Source organism: Petromyzon marinus, chromosome 40 (genome assembly GCF_048934315.1).
Source record: "Petromyzon marinus isolate PM22_M1 ecotype Great Lakes invasive population chromosome 40, UKy_Petmar_22M1.pri1.0, whole genome shotgun sequence".
In the NCBI taxonomy this organism is placed as follows: domain Eukaryota; kingdom Metazoa; phylum Chordata; class Hyperoartia; order Petromyzontiformes; family Petromyzontidae; genus Petromyzon; species Petromyzon marinus.
The window spans coordinates 4,233,632-4,254,326 of record NC_133706.1 but is presented as its reverse complement, the minus strand read 5'-3'; the positions used below and the strand labels follow the sequence as shown (position 1 = coordinate 4,254,326).

General features: G+C 52.7%; 1 long non-coding RNA gene across 2 annotated transcripts in view; it reads left to right on the top strand.

The window, feature by feature from the left end:
• The first annotated feature begins 8,284 nt into the window (after positions 1 to 8,284).
• Positions 8,285 to 20,695, top strand: part of LOC116950733 (uncharacterized) — a 26,063-nt gene continuing 13,652 nt past the window's right edge. The window contains exon 1 of one of the 2 annotated variants that reach the window (XR_012946463.1): positions 8,285 to 9,247. This is a non-coding gene — a long non-coding RNA (uncharacterized LOC116950733). The remainder of the gene's footprint in view (positions 9,248 to 20,695) is intronic. The other variant, XR_004404069.2, reaches the window with a different exon arrangement.

Below are 20,695 nucleotides of genomic sequence, written 5' to 3'. Positions count from 1 at the left end.
TTCCATTTGGGAATAATCGCACCAACTGTTGTCACCTTCTCACCAAGCTGCTTGGCAATGGTCTTGTAGCCCATTCCAACCTTGTGTAGGCCTACAATCTTGTCTCTGACATCCTTGGAGAGCTCTTTGGTTTTGGCCATGGTGGAGAGTTTGGAATCTGATTGATTGCCTCTGTGGACAGGTGTCTTTTATACAGGTAACAAGCTGAGATTAGGAGCACTCCCTTTAAGAGTGTGCTCCTAATCTCAGCTTGTTACCTGTATAAAAGACACCTGGGAGCCAGAAATCTTTCTGATTGAGAGGGGGTCAAATTCGTATTTCCCTCATTAAAATTCAAATCAATTTATAACATTTTTGACATGCGTTTTTCCGGATTTTTTGTTGTTATTCTGTATCTCACTGTTCAAATAAACCTACCATTAAAATTATAGACTGATCATTTTTTGTCAGTGGGCAAACGTACAAAATCAGCAGGGGATCAAATACTTTTTTCCCTCACTGTACATACAGTACGTATTCCTTAGCCTCCGTTGATACCTCTCACTGTCCTTCCACCGTGCCTCCAATTAGCAGGGTTGGCTACGTACGGTGCGAAAGAAGTTCAACGCACAGTACTTTATACTCATTGTATTGACCCCGGGAGGGGGGGGGCGATGATGAGTAGAGTTGACCCCGCAGCCAGAATTGGAACTCACAGCTTCAACGGGGGGAGTGGAAGCCAAGGCAAGGGGGTGGAGTGTGCAATCGCCCGTACATTGTGTTCTGACTGTGGGGGCATTTACAAGCGGAAGCGTTTTATTCTTAATGGGTGGCAGCGTGGCACAGTGGCAACATTCGAGCTTCGCGCTAATAACGACCTGGGTTCGATTCCTGACTCGGAGTTTGCGCGTTCTCTCCTCTCCCTCTTGTGCGTCGGTTTCCTCCCATAGTTTAACCCCCCCTCCCCATACCCCCCATACCAATGCACCTGAGTATCCGTCAAAATATCCCAAATTCTGACAAAATGACCTCTAAATCACTCAATTGGGAAGCGATATCGCCCCCCCCCCCCCCCCGCTGTGAAAACGTTGGCAGCAACCTCTCGAAAAAAGAACACGGAGGACTTGGCGAGCCTTTCGTGGTGCACGCAAGCGTCATACCACTCGGCACAAACAAAATAAAGCATCGCGCCCGACGCCGTGGGCGCAGGTTCCAACCGCCCCGGGGCGAATGCTGGTGGGCACCGCTGCGTCGGAAACTTTTGAAAACCACAAAGTCGCACGAAGCCGGGGCCCAGCGGAGCTGCCGGCCTCTCCGTCCGTCCGTCCATCATCCTCCCCGTTAATTGTGATCCGGCAGAAGAGGCTCCCCCGTTTCAATTCGCCCCCCCCCCCCCCCACAAACAACGATCCTGCATCGAACGGCGTGGGCAACCTGCGACTTCGGAGCCGCGAACGACTTCCTGACGTGCTGTTTCGTGACTTCAATGTGCACGGCACTCGCATGCATTGCAGCTATTGAAATATTGAGGGGGCGGGGAGGTGGGGGGGGGTTACCGAATTTGAAAAAAATTGGCTCTTGTTATTTTGGTTGCCGATCCCTGACCGAGACAGATCACAAAAATCGGGGCTCGTCCAGCGACGGATTCTAGAACCAGATTCCTTCGGTTTTTTTTTTCGTATAAAACTGAAATAAAACTTGCTGCGGCTTGTTTTGTGATGCAGGGCTGCGCCCAACTGGTGTGGGGAGCAACACGAGGTGACTTAGAGCAACACGAAGTGACTTAGAGCAACACGAGGTGACTATAACAACACGAGGTGACTTAGAGCAACACGAGGTGACTTAGAGCAACACGAGGTGACTCAGAGCAACACGAGGTGACTCAGAGTAACACGAGGTGACTTAGAGCAACACGAGGTGACTTAGAGCAACACGAGGTGACTTAGAGCAACACGAGGTGACTTAGAGCAACACGAGGTGACTTAGAACAACACGAGCTGGCTTAGAGCAACACGAGGTGACTCAGAGCAACACGAGGTGACTTAGAGCAACACGAGCTGGCTTAGAGCAACACGAGGTGACTTAGAGCAACACGAGGTGACTTAGAGCAATACGAGGTGACTTAGAGCAACACGAGGTGACTCAGAGCAACACGAGGTGACTTAGAGCAACACCAGCTGGCTTAGAGCAACACGAGGTGACTTAGAGCAACACGAGGTGACTTAGAGCAACACCAGGTGGCTTAGAGCAACACGAGGTGACTTAGAGCAACACGAGGTGACTTAGAGCAACACGAGGTGACTCAGAGCAACACGAGGTGACTCAGAGCAACACGAGGTGACATAGAGCAACACCAGCTGAGTTAGAGCAACACGAGGTGACTTAGAGCAACACGAGGTGACTTAGAGCAACACTATGTGACTTAGAGCAACACGAGGTGACTTAGAGCAACACGAGGTGACTTAGAGCAACACGAGGTGACTCAGAGCAACACGAGGTGACATAGAGCAACACCAGCTGAGTTAGAGCAACACGAGGTGACTTAGAGCAACACGAGGTGACTTAGAACAACACCAGCTGAGTTAGAGCAACACGAGGTGACTTAGAGCAACACGAGGTGACTTAGAGCAACACGATGTGACTTAGAGCAACACGAGGTGACTTAGAGCAACACGAGGTGACTTAGAGCAACACGAGGTGACTTAGAGCAACACCAGCTGAGTTAGAGCAACACGAGGTGACTTAGAGCAACACGAGGTGACTTAGAGCAACACGAAGTGACTTAGAGCAACACGAGGTGACTCAGAGCAACACAAGCTGGCTTAGAGCAACACGAGGTGACTTAGAGCAACACGAGGTGACTTAGAGCAACACGAGGTGACTTAGAGCAACACGAGGTGACTTAGAGCAACACGAGGTGACTTAGAGCAACACGAGATGACTTAGAGCAACACGAGGAGACTTAGAGCAACACGAGGTGACTTAGAGCAACACGAGCTGGCTTAGAGCAACACGAGGTGATTTAGAGCAACACGAGCTGGCTTAGAGCAACACGAGGTGACTTAGAGCAACACGAGGTGACTTAGAGCAACACGAGGTGACTTAGAGCAACACGAGGTGACTTAGAGCAACACGAGGTGACTTAGAGCAACACGAGGTGACTTAGAGCAACACGAGGTGACTCAGAGCAACACGAGCTGGCTTAGAGCAACACGAGCTGGCTTAGAGCAACCGGTTTGATTGAATGGTTAAATTGAAAACCAGGATAGTAGGAGTTGTTATAATGAAATATATATCTGATTAAAGTCCAATTTAAAGAGGTGGGTAAAGTTGTATTATTGTTATAGCCACTCTGGTCACGTTACACCGATCTACATCAACTACACAACACGCTCCGTATCCGTAACCCCAAAGTTTAAAAATAGTTTTTAAAAAATATGTATAAGGCGTTATTATCATGTTTTATTTTGGTACAGTTTAAACCCATTGAGTAATACAATGCTCATTTTCGTTTGGGACTTGGTTAAAGAAAACTGGTTGCAGCGAAAACAGAGAAATAAAAATAATAGACGAACAACCGTACACAATCAAGTTCTAAATAGCTGCCCGGCCCATGCTGCTGATATTTGAGCTACGCCTATTTTAAACCTTGATAAAACAGTTTGCCTTTAGAAGCTCACCCCTCTTTTCCTGAAGACGACCGCTTGTGTTGCGATCGAACCTATCTACGTGACTTTACCGAAAGACCCAAAGAATACGAATTCCTGCAGTCACAAAAGCTTTAAGTCTATATATCGCTTTTTCAAAAGCGACATGGCTATTACAAATGATAGCCCAACGAAGTGGCTTATCACGTGGAAATTTTAAGCAGCCAAACACTCTAAACGCGTGATGTTGATTCTAAATGTGGAGGTAGAAAACCGGAGGACCGGGAGAAAAATCCACGTAACCATGGGGAGAGAGACACCGCAGACTCCAAATATACAGCAGGTGACAGGGTCGGGTTCGAACCCACGACTCCCTGCGTACCCATGAAACCCGGTCACCTCGCTGCCTCCCCCACCGCCCATGTCCCCCCACTCCCATCTGCCCACCCACATTGCCCCCCCCCCCACCAGCCCCGAACAAATTCTCACATGCAAGCAGGACCTGCACAATATCGCCGGTGATTACAGGGAAATAATACGGTGCTATGGCTCCCGCTGCCAAAGGAGCAATCTCGCGGCATGGAGGCCCATCTCGCGAGACACTTTTCCCTCTCCTTGCTCTCTCGCTTTGTAATTTTCTCTCAAACTTTTCTGACAAAATGTACGGCACCCCCACCCCCTCACCCCCCGCCTCCTCGTCCCACCCATGTTCATTTTTTTTTTAAACTTAACAAAACTCCGATCGTTTTTTTGTGTTGTTTGCTGCGGGGCCCAATTCGCCGGCTGGTTTAACCCCCTCGATGCTCGCTGTGCAGAGGGGGGGGCGACGCGGCCATCGTGCAACGCTGCCACGCGGCAAGCACATGGGGCCCGAAGTCTGAGGCACGCGCTCCATCAGCGTCGCACTTGTTCATTTAAATAAAATAATAATTGTTTTTTTTTACACTTTTATCTGGCAACAAAACTGACACCTTTTTTTTACAAGGAGTCATGTTTACATTGGCCACAATACCTGCGGTCGGAACGCAAACAAAAAAACAACAACTCTGATAATGTATGCTTTCTTTAGAGCCTGTCTCGGGTGTGGACCAATCAATTTCAAGGACAGTGCATACATTATCAGAGTTGTTGTTTTTTGTTTGCGTTCCGACCGCAGGTATTGTGGTCAATGTAAACATGACTCCTTGTAAAAAAGGTGTCAGTTTTGTTGCCAGATAAAAGGGTAAAAAAACAATTATCATATTTTGTTACTGGCAAATGAGGTTTCCAATGGTGTAAATGCTTACCCCGAGCTCTCATACTCTGATGGTGCATTGTCTTTGAGTTGTGCGCCTTTTGGCGTCTTCTGGTCCAACACCATGTGAGACGAGGCTCTAAAGAAAGCTGTCTCGGGTGTGGACCAATCAATTTCAAGGACAGTGCCACATACATTATCAGAGTTGTTGTTTTTTGTTTGGGTTCCGACCGCAGGTATTGTGGCCAATGTAAACATGGCTCCTTGTAAAAAAAGGTGTCAAGTTTGTTGCCAGATAAAAGGGTAAAAAAAACAATTATCATATTTTGTTACTGGCAAATGAGGTTTCCAATGGCATTTAAATCAACTTACCACTGCTGAAGCAAGGCCAACCCCGTGTCAGTCATGGTCAGGTTCTTTGGACCAGACTTTAGTAATAATTTACTTATGATGAAAATAATAATAATTTCAACTTGTAACGTGCCACGCAGTGTTTCTCACTGTTGTAGGGAGCATCCTGGAGGTGAACCGGCGCAAAGTATCCCCCTGCCCCAAGCTCTGCGATCCTCTACACATCAAGGTGTTATCGGCCCAATTCGTGAGTGTTTACGTGTGGGAGGAAGCTGGAATACCTGGAGAAAACTCACACGTGCGGAGGGGAAAATAGCCAGATGGAACAAGTGGAGTATACAAGCCTGGCTAGGCACCTCAACGCGCGTGGGGAGGTTTCAGCAACATTTGGAGCAATTGGCGGGACCCCGGGGTCCCATCACTGCCCCGGGGTGGGAAAAAACCACGTAGCGACACGAGTCTTGCCTTACCGACAATGGATTGGCCTCGTCGAGAGCTACTCGGGGCACTAAGTTTCGTAAAAAGTTGAAAAATTACATAATCATGTTAAATTCACTGCCTGGGGGGCGGGCTCGCCTTGGCAAAGAAGCCGAGGATCGACGGCTGACCGGAGGGCGTCGTCGCCGCGCGCGACTGCGGGCGGACGCCCCCCGGGGCTTGCGTTTGGCCGGTGGGGTGGCGCCCATCGTGTCGATCGCCGCCTGCTGCTGCTGCTGCTGTTGGCGCGAGTCTGGGCGGGCGGCGCGTTGCTGTCGGGATCACGTAGTGGGCGGACTGAAAGATAATAATTATTGACCTGATTTTTGCGGGACCCCGGGGTCCCGCCAAATGATTCGTTTGTGCGATGATCCACCAATCCTCGCCGCCTCCACAGTGCTGGATTACGGTTCCAGGTGTGCCACCTCACCACGCTGGTGAACGGGGGCGGGGGGGGACCAGAGCCGGTTCAGATGCCATTCGCGCGTGGCGCTGGCGTTTTTTTTATATATAAATACACCGTCTAAAAATAAATTAATTAATGCGGACCGACACTTCTTTCAAATGTTTCTTGCCGTTGGTTTTTTCACACCTGATGACGACCGTTTGTGTTATGGTCGAAACGTCGTGAGAATTTTTATTGTTTTATATATATTTTATTATTTTATTGTTTCCCTTCAACGTGACTTTACCGAAAGAGCTAAGAATATGAATAGTCAGCTATCATTCACAGCAGTGAAGGAAACAGGGCTGGTGATGTGAGTGAAAGCTTCGGGATTCTGTGGTGATCATGACGAGGTGGGTGGGGGTGAGGATGAGCTGATGGGGGTGTGGTGGGGGGAAGGGGCTGCCTCTTTTTTTGTTTCTTTGTGGCCGTGGTACAATTAGTCCGGGGCCTTGGTGCATTCAAGACGATGAAAAAAGAGAATAAATCCTTGAGCTGTCACCTAAAAAAATGATTAATAAACCGCGCCAAATCCAGGGCTCAGATCCAGCTGCTTCTGTCCGGGTCGGCGACGCGGAAAACATCTCCACACCCGGCACACCACGTCCAGTATACAGTACGGTACCTCCCACTGTGGCTGTGGCTACTGCGAGTCACGTGCCAACTACTCCAGCGGCGACTGAGAAAAATTTCTGCATGCAGCACACCATCTACGTATTATATGTTTTTTTTTACTTCTTTCGCACCGTACGTGGCCAACCGTGCTAATCGGAGGTGCGGGGGAAGGACAACAAACTAAATACAAAAATCAGTTTTTTTTGTTTATAAATTAGTTTTTTAATCTAGATTTAAAAGTGCATAGCACCCAGTGGCTTCCTAATATCGGAAGGAAGAGCATTCCAGACGGCCACAGAAGCGCATTTGAAAGCGTGCGACGCCGTGACCGTCTTTGTGATGGCTAGGCATTTGCCGCTGCGATGACGACGGGAGTCCGCGTGATGGTGGTATACGGTTGTGTTCGTCGCGTGCCGCCTACTCCAGCCTACCAGCGACCCGGGAAATATTCGGTGAACAACGGGGCCCTGGGCGAGGCGCACACGAGCAGAGCGTGACTCCCCGTTCTGCGAGCTCTCGCTTGCAGAACGGGGGGAGGGAGGCGGGTTGGCTACCTGCGGGCGTTGCGCCAGATTCTCAAAGGATGGAGGAGGAATCCAATGAGCGATGAAGCTCTTGTTCCACAGACGTCCAGAAATGCAGTGCACTGGCGATCAGCCAAGTCGGAGGAAGAGGTCTGCACAGGTTTGTCTGGAGCCAGTCGGTGGCCGTCGGTGGGAAGATTACAGCAAAGCGGCGGACATTCCAGCACGTTGCAGCGGTGCTAATCTTAGTCACAGTCGTAGTCCAGTCGACGGTAACCCGTGCCGTTTAAGTCGAAACTCAGTCTCTGGATGTCGATAAAAATTCTAAACTTTTTTTTATTTTACCAGGTAAGGCTCACTGAGCTGTGTAGCTCTTTTTAAGAAGCGACCTGGCCACAAATGATACCTCAACGAAGTGGCTCATTACGTGGAAATATATAGCAGCCAAATACTCTAAACGCCGTGATATCGATTCTAAATGTGGAGTTGAAAACCAGAGGACCCTGAGAAAAATCCACGCGACCACGGGGAGAGAGACACCGCAAAATCCAAATATACAGCAGCAGGCGTCAGGGTCGGGATTGAACCCACGGCCTCCTGCATGCGAGGTGAGCGAGTTAACGTCTTGACATCTCGTCGACAAAGCAGCCACAATGTTCAGTCAAGCGCTCCGAATCACTCAACGTTGGTGACGAGGGGCGCGCAATCCCATCCCCTTAATATTATCGGGCTAGTCAGCCAATCAGTGAGCCAGTAAATATTGGTATATAGGTAAACAGCCAATAAGTTTGATCTTTCTATCAGTGCACCGCAGTCTCTATTAACGCCGCTAAATTATCCCAGTCCGCGCCTTCACTCAGACGCGTTCATTTCTCCTCGCCACGGACGGTGGCGCTTTGCTCCTTGGTGCAGGAGTCGTCGTTGTCGCCGCGCTTGGCGATGTCCACGAGGGCTTCGTCACGGCCGTCGCCCTCTGAGGTGGAAGCAAAAAAGAGCACGCGTCTCTCTCGACCAATATTTCCGCCACCGAATGTCGTGAACGACCTTGACTACGTCCAGCGGAGCCAAGGGTGAGTGCCAGGGGGAGGCTGCACATTCCATCGGCGGACAGTCGCGCGCATACATCGAGTTCCTGCTTTGGGGGCAAGGACATTGTCTTTCCTCGGTGGGGGTGGGGATTTGATATTCCTTTCAGCAAAAGTTTCTAAGGGTATACAGTACGTACGTGTATTCAAAGAGCTTTTGTTATGCGCTATATTTATATATTATTTCGAACACCACGAGGTTGGCGAGTGCACCCGTAATTTGCTGCACGTCTAAATGAGCTATTGAATCAAGGCGACCCAGGCTGTGACATCAGCGCTCGAGATTTTAATGCGATGCTTTTTATGCTCATGGGCTCTCGGCCTGGCCTCTCTCTCTTGATCTTCATTCCCCCCCCATGACCCCCCGACCTCCCACTCAGTCCTCGCCTCCTCCCACTCCATCTCCACCACTCTCCCCCCCTCCACTCCATCCCCCCCTCTTCATCATCTATTATTCTCTCATAGCCACACACCAACCGTCTCCCCCACCCACCCCACCACCGTGCCCTCCGGCTTCTCTCATGCTCACCTCTCTCCCCCTCTCCATCTCACTCCACCGCCTCCGAGCCTCCCTCCCCCGCTCCCGCTCTTCCTCACCTCGCACCTCCTCCCCGCGCGATCCGCTCCCTCTCGCTCCGTCCTTGCGTTCCCCCACCCCGCTGGGCCGGCGTGCGTGCGCTAGAGTCGCCTCGGCGGCGGGCGAGCAGCGGACTCGGTGCCCTCTCCCATCGCGGGCTCGTGCCGCTTTGCTGCCGGGAGACGGCAACACGCGATCCACGGAGGAGGAGGAGAAGGAGGAGGCAGGGGGCCGGAGCCGAACCACGGAACGCTCCGGAGAGGAGACGGAGCGAGAGAGAGAGGTGGACTCGGGATCGCACGCGCGCTGCCAGGTAAACTCACGCGCGCGCGCCCGCACTCCCCTCCTGCGTGACGCCACGTGGGAGCGTCTGCGACGCCGACCCTCGTCAATGTTGGGGGGTCGTCCGGTGCGCAAGGCGCTCTTCGCTCGGATGAGTGCGCGCGCGAGAGAAGGAACCTTTCCCCGTGGCGCTGCGTTAAGCGAGCGCGCAGGAACCTCCCCCACCCCCCACCCCCCTCACGAGCTGACCGCGGCGGCACTTTTTGGGGGCGACGTGGTCGCGGGACGGATAAAGACGAGAGACACCGCTTGCGCTTTTTAACGGCGACTCTCCTGCATCGGGTGACGGACTGAGTTCCGACAGGTTCCACAGAGCGCTTTAAGAAAATTACGGTACAAAACGAGAGACCCGCGGTCTCGACGGGCACCCGCTTGGTTACAAGTAATATCCATAGACACAAATTGCGTGGCTTCGCTTGCGCGCGTACGCGGCGAGCTTCATTAACACGGCCGCCGAGCGTCGCTTGGGAGAGATCCACGCCGACAGCAGCGACGGTCGCGCCTCTGTCACGGCACGTGGAGCGAGGGGTCGCCGGGGGGCCCAGCGGCGCGGCTCCCAGGTGGGGCCTGGGGAGCCCCGCGACGCCGCTTCCCCACGGCGCGGCCTCCGTCAAACGGCGCTTGCTGAAATGACAGCGGGATGTTTGGCTTTGTGCCGCAGCAAAATCCAAACGATCCCTCCCCTCCTCCTACCCGCCCCCCCCCCCGGGGGGGAGAGGAGGAGGAGAGGGGGGCTAAAAAGGTTGCCCTGTCTGGCTCATGCTCTCTGCTGCGTGGCTTTGATACATTTGCCCTTTTTTAATTCATGAGCAACCTTTAAAAAAAACTATCGGGGACAACATTCGGGACCGGGTGGGCGGTACCGCCATGCATTATTGCAATAAAAATAAACCGGAGGGAGATTTAGAGGTTTTTATTTCTATTTTGCAAAGCTGTCAAAGTGGGGGCCTTGTTGAAAGCCCCAGGACCATTCGCCTTTAGTTGTGAAAAAGGGAAGTAAAAAAATAAAACATCACTTACCTTTACATTTGATAAAAAGTGGCAGCAAAGATTTCGGTGGATTTTATTTCTGAGAGGAGTTATCTTTACCCGTTCCTGACGTAATATAAAAGAGCCCCGCTGTTAGTGGGTGGCACGGTGGCGTGGTGACCCGGGGAACCCGAGTTCGATTCCTGGCCACGGCTATCATCAGAGGCGAGTCATGCCTGCACCGGTCCTTGGCTCCCGATGTGCACTGACCGTAGTGGTGAAGTATGGTGGAACAAAACAATCCCCACGTCCGACGGGGTGTTTGGGAGACCTTCAATCTGACAGAGGATTGACAATGGGGCTGCATCATTATTATTATTATTAAATTTTTAAGTGTATGAGGAATGATCATGAGAGGATGCCTCATATCTCCCGATTACGATCAAGAGCGGCTTAGAGCAGACAGAGTGCTTTTGTTAACGCAATCAGAGGTTTAGTTGTGGTTTTTTTCTCTTCTTATCAAATATATTCAAATGGATATTTGTCTTTTACTCCAAGGTTTTACTGAGAAATATTGAAATTGCTACGGGCAGGACAGTAAATCCAATGCAAGAGACTTCTAGAACACAAATCGCCGCCGAGCTCCTGACGAGAACACACGTGGCGCTTTTGCACTCTGCGATTCATTCGGCTGCTCGCTTCTCGCGTTTTTATTTATTTAAAGGGCCGCGCTTTTTCGGGGCCGCGTCGACACGGCCGTCCACAAAGGTGCAGCAACAACAACAAAAAACCCCAAAACACAACAACGCATCTTACCAACGGGGAAAATTTTGCAACAAAACGTTACATTCTGAAACGTAAACAACGTCCGGCACGGTCGGAAGGCCGTGATTCGTGCGGAGCCCACACGGAGCCATGCGATCCACGTGGAGGCACGCGGAGCCATGCGATCCACGTTGGAGCCACGCGGAGCCATGCGATCCACGAGGCACGGAGCCACGCTGAGCCACTCGGAGCTACGCATGCCGCAGCTGCTCAGTTTGTAGTTCAACATTTAATTGATTTGGTGCCTGCCGCAGCTAATCACCGGCAGGATTTACCGCTTCAGGCGGGCGCAGTTTATTAAAATTAGCGCGGACGCGACCATATGGCGGGGTGTTTATTTGCTTGGCTTAAATGTCAGCGCCGCTGAAACGATAGCGCCTCTCAGTCTGGGGCTTTGAGCGGCGCCAGGTGTCTCCGTGCCTGGAATGTCAACCCGGGGGAGCGGGCGAGCCACCGCGAGCGCCTCCCTCCCCGATGCCACGGAGAATTCACCGGCGCCGGCGTCCGTTGTTTCGTTGTCACCGTCGCCTCCTCGCGATGGGTAGTAATCGCGTTTACATTGACGATGCTGTAGCTGCTGCCTGCTGCTGATACGTGCGGTGCGAAATAAGTTCAACGGAGTGTATACAACAACAACGAGCCACAAGGCTACTTCGAGAGCAAGATGTTTGTGTCAAATTAATATAATGTGTGATCAGTCAGAATTACAGCAACAATGATGGTAACCATGGCCGATTATGCTGAAAACAACACGCCCTCTCCCAGACACCGCTCTCGCTCCGCGGGTTTTCGTGGCTTGTGCTGCTGTGCGGCTCTCCACTGTGTTCACGGTTCGTACCGCACGTTGTTCGGCATGATGTCCGACGTATCGCTCCACGCGCTGGGAGCTTCTTCAGGAACCGATTTTTGTTCAAGCTGGAAACACACCGGAAAGAGAGAGAGAGCCGCTACCAGAGACGTCGTGGCCGGAGCTTGCGTGGTTTCCGTAATGTCCAGGGTCAGTTTTCCGTGACGCAAAGGGCCCATCAAACGCGTTCTCGCCGCCAGGAGCGCCCGGTGCCGTTGAGTTGTGGCCGTGCCCCTTGGGCTTCGTTTGGCCCGCGTGGACACCTCGAGTGTCTAGGAGAAGTCTCGCAGTCTTTTCATACCTCACGGGCACCTGTGGCTCTCTCTACACTGGATCCCGGCCAGAGTTCCAACTTCATTCGTTGAGGCCAACCACCACACTGCTACTGTTGGGGCAAGTGCTGTTAGCGAGCACCTATGAATGAGGGCACGACACACGAGGGGGTGGGTGGCCAGCACCACGCCCAGCCGTCTTTGTATCCCTGGTGGTGATGTTGAGGCTGTCGACCCAGGAGAGGCCTAGGACCGGTTCAGATAATTTTCACGTCGCAACTACATGCTCACTCACCCACCTACCTACACACTCACCCACTCACCACACTGCAGGTTACAATTACACACTTGTAGTGGGTTCACGGGACACGGAGACGGTGGAATAGAGGCAGCACTGTTTATTCAACTTAACAAGGGTTACACTGGAAGGGGTAACGGCCCCTTCACCCGTATACACGCTGAGACACCCCCTAGGCTATCTAGCCTAATTCCTGTGCTCCCAGTTCCTCCAGCTACAGGCGCTAGAGGAGGCTATCTGATCTGGCCCTGGTCAAGCACAGATCACGGCACCCCACCATTCAGACCGACCCTTAAAAGTGCTGAGGCTCTGGGGCCGCACCACCGGCTTACCCTGCCGGCCCTTAAAAGGACAGCGGTCAGGGAAGTCCCAGGGTCTATCTAGCCGGCCTTCCTTCTTCACTGGTTCTTCATTCTTGGCCCCAACACACTGCCCTGAGCTCTCTGGCTCCCCCGCCCTTTATACCCATACACCACTGAGGGCGGGGCTATAGCGGACGTGGTTGTAGCCACCAAGGTGTGGCTGTGTGTCACTTTCCCACACTGTGTGTTACCTTCCCACAACACCCCTACACACTCACCCACCCACTAACCACAATGCAGGTCACAACTACAGCGGTTGAGTGAGCGGCTCGCAATTGGAAGGTTGTAAGTTCACATCCTGACTGGGGGGTTAACTTAGCCCACCGTCCCTCCAGAGTCGATACAATTACCACGATATTTGTGGGGTGATTATCCAGACCCGCCCCTGCCACAGAAATGTTGAATTTCCACCACTGGCTCTAGGCTATTCTAAACATTAATGAGCACTGCTTCAATTTGAGCGAGAAGCCTCTAACTCAATTCCAACTTTAATCATGCTGTTTGTTGTGGGCCGCTTGGCATTCTTGGCTTCTAGTCCTGTGCCCAGGGGATGGCCTCTGAGAGTGGCAGTGACCGTGGCTGTGTGGGGTCACGCCACGTCGCCTCCCCCATGATATAAATCAATCGTTGAATCAAAGCCCTTGTTAATAACCACGTGCTTTAAATGTTGAGATTGATCAAAGTTGACCACTCATCGAGGCGTGGGTGACAGAGGTTTCTATTGCGTGTTTTAAAAAGATCAGTGGGGCGGCTGTCGAATGTGTGCAGGCGGTGCAACTGCACCGGGGCCCACAGAGAGTGGGGGGAGTTCGGGTGACCGGACTACATAGGGAAGTTATAGAGGTGGGGGGGAGGGGGCAGAAACCAATTTCACTCCTTGCACCCCGTGCCAACCACCCGACGCCACTGATCGACACGGTGGCTATGAGATGTTAGCTAACTCGCCTGGTATACAGGAGGTCGCGGGTTCGATCCCTACCCTGAAGCCTGTATATTTGAAGTTTGCATGTTCTCCCCGTGGTCACGTGGATTTTACTCTGGGTCCTCCTGTTTTCCCCTCCACATTTAGAATCAACGTGCGTTTAGGGTATTTGACTGCTATACATTTCCACTCGATAGGCCACTTCGTTGAGCTATCATTTGTGATAGCCAGGTCGCCTCTGAAGAATAGTTATACAGCTCAGTGGGCTTTACCTGGTAAAATAAAAAAAATTGTTTTAGTTTGGTTTAGACATGGACACACTCACTACCGCATCGGTGTCACTGCGGCTGTGCCCTCCGGCACTGCGACGTCTGCTCATGTCGTTCTGTCACAGACGTCCGACGTTCAACGCTCCACGTGCGCTGAAAGCGTAGCTTCCCAGCATGCGGCGGGAAACGTCGGATGTCGTGCCGAACAACCCCGCAGCGCGGTCGGAAATCGCGTCCTTGATAACTCAATTGCCTTCTAATCAATACCGCAACTGGCGGAGTGAGAGACATTTCTGCGTTGTAAAATTATCCCTCGGATGCTTTCGGCAAGATATTTATGTTATACACTCGCCGACGACACGGCTCGGGCAACGCACAATCGAATCTCAGCGAAGCAAAACTGGTAATGAGGCAGCGCAGACGGAGCGCGTTTGTTGTCGTCAGAAACGAGGAGTAGGAGTAGGAGGAGGAGGTTTCCTCCAGCGTCGTGTTCCGCCGTCTCAGCGTGCCGCTGTTACGTCGCTCACGCTCCGCGCGAACAATTCCGCTGCTAATTGCACACGAAACTCTCGTCGTGAAAACTTGAGCATTTCGCTTTTTCTTTGCCTTTCAAAGGCAGGCCGTGTTCTTGCCGCACACAGCAGGAAAGATTTGAATGCATGCGTGGCGAATGTTGCCGTGTGAACGCGGGGGTTTTATTTTTTTTTATTTTTCTAGATTCGTTTTGTGCTGAGAAATTATTCACGGTCATTGTTGCCGCCAACGCGATCATCGTCGTCGGTGTCATCGGTGTCATCAACGTCATTGTCTGATGTATCTACGTATATTGAACTTCTTTCACACTGTACAAAGCCAACCGTGCTAATCGAAGGTATGGGGGAAGGACAACACACTTAACACAAATAATAAAAAAAACCCATGGCGTTCCACCCAGACAAAGATCCCCCGTATAGCCTTTAAAATATTTATTGGGCAAGGGCCCTTAAGAAATGAGTTTCCAAACTAGTGCCTTCCTAATATTGGAAGGAAGAGCATTGCAGATGATCGCAGAAGCGCATCTAAAAGCGAGCGTTGCAGTGACCGTTCTTTGTTCGATGTCTAGCCAAAAGTCGCTGCGAGGATGACCGGAGTTCGGGTGATGGTTTATGCTCCTTAACAAGATCAGCGAGGTATTGTGGTTGATGATGGTTTGAAAGGTCTCGCAGTTTTTCCTACACCAGGAAGTGTTTCATGCAACATATTTTTCTAGATTTTTAACCCTGTTACGACGTTTTCAACACCCCCCCCGCCCCCGGGCCTTGTATGGAGGGCGGGGGTGGCCATCGCGGTCCACAAAAACCCCGCTGACAGTGGCAACATTCTGGCCATAAACTGCAGTTTGTTAAAAAGGACGCCATAACAATAGCGTAAACTATCATGCTCCAAAAGATATCCAAAACGTTTTTTCGCATTTTATCAAACGGCTTAGACACTGGAAATACATTTCTCAGCTTCCAATTTTACACTTTGAGTGTAATGGCAGTGGTGGGCTGTGACCTTTTGATTATACACATATACATATTTGCTAAATCCGCAGAGAAGAATTACACGGCCAGATTAATGGAAGCTTGCTTTTATTGTAGCTGTCAGGCCCATTGCAAATCCGCGGGCGGCTGGTAATCACTTCCCTCCACCCAATAATGCCCGTGTGTTCCACGTGGCTTAAATTGGCTAAATACAAATTTTTTGGGCCACAATGTCGCTCGGCTGGCACAAAACAAAGCCACGGCGCATCGCGATTTGTGGGATTTTTTCGTCGTCTTTATCTCACAGCGCTGGCACCTTTCGTTCTAAAGCAGCGGTCACGACGGCGGCGGCGACGACGATGACGCCGCCCCGCGTGCCCACAGACGTCGCGTTCGAGCGGCGCGAACCGTCGTCCGCAGGCGACCCCGTAGACGGGCGACGTGAGACGGCAACACCTGCGTGGCAGGGCAATTAGCCCGCTAACGACCCCCCCCCTCCCCCCCCCCCCCCCCAGTGACTCCACGGGAACGCTAATACGTTCAGCGATCACTTCAAAGACATCACTTCCATAACTGAGCTTCCACGGTGTTATGGTTCGCGCACCGGACTTGCAGTACGGAGGTCGCCGGTTCGATTCCATCAATGGGGTAAATTTTTCAAATCCCGCCCCCACTCCCCCCCCCCATTCGCACAGCTTCCACCCCAGCGGTTTCAGTGAGTTGCCCCGCAGGTCACGTGCGGAGGGGTAAAGGTGTGGGGGTCCGTCCACCTCTTCCAACACGTCGGGTCAACGCACAAGAGTCGACCAAATTCCCTCTCGAGTTTGCGCCGAGTGGAAGCCCCTTCCTCCAGCTGTGGCGTGAGCAACCAAATCGCAGGGCTGCGCCCGTGCCTTTTCATCTTCGAGTTCCCATTATTAAAGCGACTGAAGGTAAGTGCAGCGAAGGACTCCGCAAACAAATCTACTGGAGCGGCAGAGTGGGACAATTGCTGGGAAGCGGGACACGTGGCTGGTGCGAGGGCTTCAATTGGGAAAAAGGCAGGAAATTGGGATGACGAGGTGGAGGATGGTTAGGGGCGGTTAAGGATGACAGAAGGTGGAGAAGAAGAGAAGCAGGCAGAGAACCTTCTGGAAGGTTCGAGAATGAACGTAGTGAGCGAGGATACAAGGGGGGAGGGGGGGCGTGGAGCGAGCCCGCGGTCCTTGGCGGTGAAGCTCCGTACGAGGGCGTTGCGTGCGTGGCACAGCGGGAATAAAGCGCCGTACCAAACAGACGTCTCGCGTGCACTACCCCTCCATAAGTCAAGAAGCTCGAGTGTAGGTCACCGACGTCTGTTGAATGTGTTCCAAACAGCTACGTCTGATTGTAAACGATAGAGCACTGCGGAGTTGCGTTGCGCGTGCACAACGCGCACACGCACACACACACACACACGACGCGCACACACACACAACACAAATGTCATTCGCCACTAAGTGGCGGTGATGTCACTATGGCGCTTGTACCAGGCTAAGTGCACTTTAAGGCCACGTGAAGTGTCGAATGCCTGTTGGCAGGAGGTCATGGGAGAGACCCAAGTGCCATGGGTTGACTGAGATGACTGACCGAAGCACCGCCTGTGCCCCCTACCGTGCACACACACACACACACCTGCGCGCACAGACACGCGCACTCTCCTAAAGTGCAACACGGGCGTCACTGCCTTCTCCACGTTCGTTTGGTGTCACGAAGCAGATTCACAATCTTTGTCTCGAGCGCAGGAATTCGATGAGCTTTGAAGCTCTTTTGCACAGATGTCCAGTAGAATCAAGGGCAGAATAGCAATCGCGATGAAAAGTGGACGTGGCTGTGTGTTGTGTGAATGTAGGGATCTGTAGCATACCAACTTGGCGACGCACAAGCCATGCAGCTCAAACATCAGCATCAAGTAGCATGAACCCGGCATGAACCCGGCATGAACCCGGTATGAACCCAGTATGAATCCGGTATCAAGAAGTGTTAGAACGCGAGTGAACTCAATGAGAATGGCAGCGGCGAACTCGGCTCGCGTGCAGATGACTCAGTAGATTGTCGTGTTGTACGATCGTGGCAGATAGACGGCTTCAAGGAGGTCTTTAGCCAGCAGTGGATAGATCGTGGCTCATGGTGATGGTAGTAAGAACAGTGAGTGTGGTGGTGCAGGCTATGCTAGTTAGACAGGGTTCTGTAATTAGAGCCCTGCCAATGTGGCATCACACAACTGCTATCACCAGAAACACCACATCATCACTCAAATCACCACCAATGTCACCACTGCACCACCACAGCATCACCACGGTACCACAAATATCACCGTAACATCACCACAGCATCATCACCACAGCAGTACCAATATCACAAAATCACCACCATCACGACGGCATCGACACAGCATAACCTTGACCACATCGCACTGCAAGAAATCAACACATGGAGGGGGTGGTTAGGGCTTGGGTGTTTCGGGTGGCCTGGGAGAGAGATGTTTCAAGCGGAGCGCCCCCGGTCTACAGGGGGAGCCTCTTTGAAAATTAGCAGCCGCTGGGCTCAAGACGCCGGGATTTGCCGACACGAGCCGGGCTTGATCTGTAGCAGCAGGCCCCGGACATCACAGGGGAGGCTGCTTCTGCTTCTGCTGCTTCTGCTGCTGCTGCTTCTGCTGCTTCTGCTGCTTCTACTGCTGCTTCTGCTGCTGCTTCTGCTGCTACTGCTGCTTCTGCTGCTGCTTCTGCTGCCGTGACCCCGCCACCAAATGGGTGGCCGTGCCATCCACGGTGCCGCATTGCGAGCGCGCACGAACCCCGCCCGTCGTCACCTCGCGAGGCGCGCACCTGCCGGGGTGGGGGGGGGGTAGGCAGCGGAAGAGTGCCGCAGCGCGCTGCAACGAGGGACCCGGTGGGCTGAGCAGCCTGTTGGGGCAAGTGCTGTGAGCGAGTAGCGCCTGTGCAGGCCGGCACGGCACACGGAGGGGGTGGGTGGCCAGGCGCGACGCCCGGCCGCCTTTGTCTCTCGAGTTGCAGATGTTTCGATTTAAAGCTTTCGTGACTGCAAGGATTCATCTTCTTTGGTTCTTTCGGTAAAGTCACGTAGAATGAGAATAAAATAATAAAATAAAACAATACAATTCCCACGACGTTTCGGCCACAACACAAGTGGCCTTCTTCAGGTGAAGCTCTGTCGTCCCAACAGGTCTGTCCCTTTCACCTGAAGAAGGCCACTTGTGTTGTGGCCGAAAACGTCGCGAGAATTTTATTGTTTTATTTTATTATTTTATTCTCATTCTACGTGACTTTACCGAAAGAACCAAAGAAGAGTTGCAGATGTTTACACACCGCACCAGGTACTCATTTGAGGCCGAGTCAAACTAGGAGAGGCCCAAGACCGGTTCAGGTATACGTCGCCGATGTTTGCCAGGAGCGGGAAACGAAATCGGGTGGCTGGGTGCATAGCGCAGAGCGCTAACCGCTCCGCCACCGCTCCCCCACAACAACAAACGCACACACACGTGCGCAGAATCCTCGTTTGCAGTGCCACACTTTAAAAGCCACACGTCTCGTTGCCGAGGAGTACGCAGCAGTCTCGTCTGTACACCTGGAATATTTTTGGTACACGACATCTCACAAGGGGGGGAGCGGGGGGGGGGGGGAGGGGCTGCCATGGCAACTGAAAGCTGACGCAGATCGCAGCACCTCCGCTCAATTAGCGTGGACACAATTACACCGCCACCGTCTTAATCATTGCGACCTCCCTCTGTAATCATTAGCGCGCCTTTTCAGCGGGACGCAGCGCTTCTCGGCGTGCGGGGCGAGCGGGTGGGGTGGGCGGGGGGGGCGTGCGTCCTTGGCACGCGAAACCGCGTGGCCCAGGCGCACACAGGCAGAGATCCCCCCCCACGTGTGTAGCCTCCACAGCGCTGTTGGGGCAAGTGCCGTTAGCGAGCACTCACGAAGGCCGCCGCGGGGCACGAGGGGGGCCGGCGAGGGCATCCAGCACCGCGCTCGACCTCCTGTTATCCCGCTGTAGCAGACGGACAGAAAATATGGCATCTGTGCAGGACCGCCCTTTCCTGAAACCGCATTGGGGCTCCGCAAGCCTCTCCTCAGCGTGCCTGGCAAGGCGATGCTGAATAATCCTTGCCAGGACCTTTCCCGGCACACTGAGGAGTGAGATGCCCCTGTCGTTGTTGCAGTCAGTGCGGTCCCCCTACTTAAAGAGGGGGACCACCAGGGCATCCTTCCAATCCTGTGGAACCCGCCTAGTGGTCCAGACTGTTGTTATGATGTCATATAGGGCAGTCTGTGCACAAACGCCACCCTCCCTCAGCATTTCGCTTGGGAGATCATCTCTGCCCGCTGCCTTTCCTGGTCTCAGACTCCGGATTGCCTTCAGTACTTCCTCAACAGATTGCACCTCAGCCAGCCACTCACAGGGGGTGACGTCTTCCAATATTTGAGGCACCGCAGCCTCAGCAGGGTCATCCTCACTTTGTGCCACGATGTTTTCCTGGCTGAGGGATTTTCCCTCCCCCAGGACCTCACAGAAATGCTCGGCAAATCTGCAAACCTGTTCCTGGGGGTCGGAGATTGGATCACCGTTTTTTCCCCTAATGATTGTAATAGGTGTGGCGCTGCAGGTTACTTTTTTGATGAAGTTAAATAGAGATTTGTGATCGCGGGCCACTGAGGCAGACTCCATCTCCTCAGCAACCCGCGACCACCACCCATCCGTGCAGCGCCTCACGGCTCTCCGAACCTCCGAGCGAAGGCTGCGGTAAGCCTCCTCATTCTCTGACGTGGGATTCTGTAGCCGATGACAGTGGGCCTGTCGCTTTTTCTCAACCATCCTGAACACCTCCTCTGTCAGCCAGGGTCTCTGGGGAGGTCTGGACCGCGTACCCAAAGCAGCCATAGCAGCTACATGAGTCACAGTCCTAAACCTCGCCCATTTACCCTCGACATCAGGAGGAGTCGGGGACGATGCCAATCCCAGCCGCAAGCGATGATGAAATTCTCGATTGCAACTTTAATCAGATAACTGAGACCAGGCCACTTTAGGTTGGAATGGGGTCCTGGGTGTACACCCACCACAGGAGTGGAAGAATGGCAGGCGCATCTTACAGATGACTAGTCGAT